This window comes from Belonocnema kinseyi, chromosome 5 (assembly GCF_010883055.1).
Source record: "Belonocnema kinseyi isolate 2016_QV_RU_SX_M_011 chromosome 5, B_treatae_v1, whole genome shotgun sequence".
Lineage (NCBI taxonomy): Eukaryota > Metazoa > Arthropoda > Insecta > Hymenoptera > Cynipidae > Belonocnema > Belonocnema kinseyi.
In genome coordinates, this window is record NC_046661.1 from 51652591 (window position 1) to 51656851 (window position 4261).

Below are 4261 nucleotides of genomic sequence, written 5' to 3' on the forward strand. Positions count from 1 at the left end.
CTAGGCGTAAATAATTTTAACATATCTTCCTTTTTAATTTAATAAACTCAATATTAAAATGGAAGTTTTAATATTGTCAGAAATAAATATTCACTTTAACTTTAAGTACCTAGATGACAGTTTTGACTTGTCAGGTTCATTGTAATTTTTACATTATGTCTAATTGTCTACTGTATTATGAATTGCAGTTAGAAGAAAGTTGTGAATAATACAATAGAGCGGAATTAAACTTCGGTTTTCAATCCAGATCTTTGAAAAGGAGTATACAATTTTTGAAAAAATAAGTCTGACAAAAAAGTACCAGATCATGTATTTTTTGGTTCGATTCATAATTTTATTCAAATATGAAATTCCTTCCTAATTTCTTTTTAATTATGCAAGAAGTAAACATTGTTAATATCTTTTTCAAATAAAAAAGTGGGGTTCTTTGCATGATTGTTGTTATTTTTCTTTAAAAAACCTTTTTTCTTAATGAGGTAATTAATTTAGAATGCATAAGCCTTTAAAATTTTATAAAAGAAACTGAAAGTTAATCCAATATTTAAATTATTAGAGAATAAATTTATTTAGGAACAAATTTAAAAAAGCAAGTTTTTTATTAAAGGAAAGAATTTAAAATAATTATTTTAGCAAAATCAAAAATTTTTAATGGAATTAAATATGCAAACAGTTAAACAAGTAAATGCAAACAAAAGCTTAATCGACCAGCTGGAAAGTATAGTTTTCTATACATGACCGGTGGAGAACATTTTAAAGTTTCAACTTATTTTTCTCAATAAATACAAAATAAAGGAAATAATTAAAGGAAACTAAATGAAAAACTAAGGAAACTTAGATATTTATTAAAAATAAAATAAAAACAGCGTCAAATTCTTTTAAAAAATATAGACTATTGAAGTACATAATAGTTCTGTGAATTTATAGCATTGGTTTATATTATTTTTCATGGTTGCGGTTTAAAAAATGTAATTATCTCATGTATTAAAACAACAAAAAGACGAAGATTATGGCAATTTTTATGTCAAGTTTTAGTATTAAATGATAATAAAAAAAAGCAAACTTTTTTTGTAAGATTGAGTTACTTCTTATTTCAATTTGAAAAAATGGTTCACATTTATAACATGGCCTTAGCTAAACTGTAGAAGCAAGCTGTAATTTCTTTTGACTTTCGAAAATGCTTCTTACACTTTACAGTTGTTAAAAAACTCATATACCACTTAATTCACTAATATTTAAAAAATGCAACATTTCAGAAGACATTTGTCTAAGTCTATAAGGAAATTTAGGAAAAAAAATTTTTTATAAGTTTTTATAAGGAAATTTCTTTTCAGAATTTTTATTTCTTCAACCAGAAAAAAATAGTAAGGACATATTCAACCACAATTCTGGTTGATTTAACCAGACAGCTTTTTTAGTTTATTTAAATTTAAATAAAACTCAACAGTATCTTCAAATTTACTTTTCTACTAATTTCCAAAAAAAGTATAACTTAAATAAAAAATAAACTTTAAATTCAAATTTGTTATTACTATTTTATACTAACATCTTTGCTACATTTTGGGTATAATTTTGATTTCAAAAAGTCTTTATAGCTTTCGAATTCCTTCAAGACCTTTTCTACTCAATTAAAATTATTTTTCATTCACTTATAAAGTAAAATTAGATTATTACCATTTTGGATTTTAAATGCACTATAATTTGGCGCGACCGGATATATAGCTGCCTGTCGCACCTCTACAAGTATGTGGCCGAACTAAAAGCAATATATATATGCAGGACCACAAACTTGCTTGCCGCGCTAACTACCGGTATGTGGTGCAACTAATCTCATGCCGTATCTAGGACCTAATATCTTTGGCAATACCATCTCTGGCAATACTTACTTACTTCGTGGTGCAATTAAAGTCTGATATTATATTATCTGATATTACAACCATTGACATATAAAAATGGACCGGTAACGCTTTGGGGAGAACTGAAATAAGCTTTAGAGAGAGAAAAAACATATGAAACGTAGACCTGCCTTTATCTGTTTCAGGACTCTCTCAAGTGAATTGGTGGCCCCGGGTATTACCTAAATATTCTGTACGGTTAATTAAAAAAAAAGATAAACAATACATTAGAAATTTGTAGTTATAATAAATTGAATTTTAAAGAACATTCATGTAAAATAACCTGTTTCAGATAGATTATTTTAAAAACTTGGTGACCTTCAATTTCTTCTTGAAACTGGATTGAAAATGCTACAATAATAACCGTTTTGTGAATTCAAAAATAATGTAGTAACTGTCAAAAATTTGAAAAATATTTCTATAAAATTAAAAATAACTATTTGTATTGCATAGGTACAAAACTTCATATTTTGAGGTTTTGTTTTTGTTGTAACCTTTTTTATTTTACTATATTCAATAACTTTACTTACGTATGCAAACATATCCCCATATAAATGTCTTGACAACGCTCACAAACTACACAGACTGCCACCATTTTTTATATTTATTTACAATAAATTATAATTCAATAAATTATAAATAAATCAATTCTGGAAAGTGCGATGAACGTCACATTATTGGTGCACTCACGACACAAAGCACGGTCCTGTGCTGCACCAAACTTCACCCAACGAAAATATTCTCGACCAATCAGCTTTATCTAGAAAGAGATAAGTCTAATCTCATATGTTTTTTCTCTCTCTAGAGCCCATTACCGTTCTCCCCACAGAATTACCGGTCCATTTCTATATGTCGATGATTATAACCAATCTTGGGAACTTTTAAAACTGCGCTTGCGTCGCGCTGACCAGGCGCCGACAACCTGATTAGTCCCTGTTTGCGCGCTGAGTTTGAATTATATAAATATTCAGATTTAATATTTATGATTAATAATTATTGGAAAACGCATTAAGAAAATTCCTTCATCCTAAATTAGAATTTCTGAGTAATCATTCAGAAAATAATGCGCATAAAAATAATTAAATTTAGTATTTTAAATGTTTAAAAATGTTAATAAAAAGGTAATAAGAAGGTTTAGTTTTAAGCAAATAATATTAGTTTCAACAGTATAAATATGATTTCATTATTTGTATACAATATTGTATATTTTTAAATATTTATACAATAATTAATTAGGCACAGTACACATAACAGAATGCACGCTCTAGAATTATATTTTATTCTACTTAAATTAAATTACTTTAAATTCAAAATCACTTTCTTGTAATCCAAGTCTTCTTCACTGCACTGCCATGTTCCATGACAGTTGACAGAATTCAACAGAATTTGACATCGACACCCAACTTTGGCATGTTGAGCTACTGCGCTTGCGCGGCGCAGCCGCAGCGACCCTCATTGGTCACTGTTGGCGCGCGATTCAAACCAGATATAATTCACAATTATTGAAATTAAAGAACATCATGATTATAAATTGTACATTAATATAATAAAGTAGGTTATTTGTGATAAAAGGTTAGAAAAAAATATCAATGCGTATATTTTGTGAATAATTGCACATTATCTTTCAACTTTCAACTTTATCGATCAAAAAATTCTCAGAGTTATTGGGAACCGCTCAGGTCGAATAAGCCACCTGGTGATAAAATTGCGAAGTTTTCTATACGGTTAACTTTCTACTAGTAAACACGTTAGAGATGCCCGGACAAGACATGTATTTAAAAATAATAATTTTTTTTATTATTACACGTAATTTTAGTGTTTTTCAAAATGAATATTGAAAGTGGAATGTGTTTCGAATCAAGAGATACTAAAAGTAACGTTTTCTGTTGTGCATATTCTAAAGATAAAAGAAATAATAATTTAAGCTCATTTATATTATACTACCCAAGAAAAAAACGATGGAAAGCGAGTCGGTTTGAATTCCGTATCTGCCATTTGCAGATTAAAAGAATGAAAATGTGATCGGTTGGCCACATGTTTAATCGGTCGCCTGTGCGCGGTGCTTTAAATCTGCCCTTCCACATTCGTCAAAATTCTGAGTGAATAGAGTTGAATGAGACCTCTTTGACGTCAAAGGGGCACTCCAGTCGAACTTGTGATAGAAAATTCATATTTCAACATTAAATTAAAAGTAGTAAAGAATATGTAAAAAATATTTTATAGGCGTTTTTAAAATTAGAATTTTATGTGCTATAAGATCCATATATTAGAAAAACGATATCTGACTTTGGAAACAACTCTATTCTCTAGAAAATAGTTCCCTTTTTATTAAAAAATATGAAATTTATCTTACAGCAGAAGAATGTCTT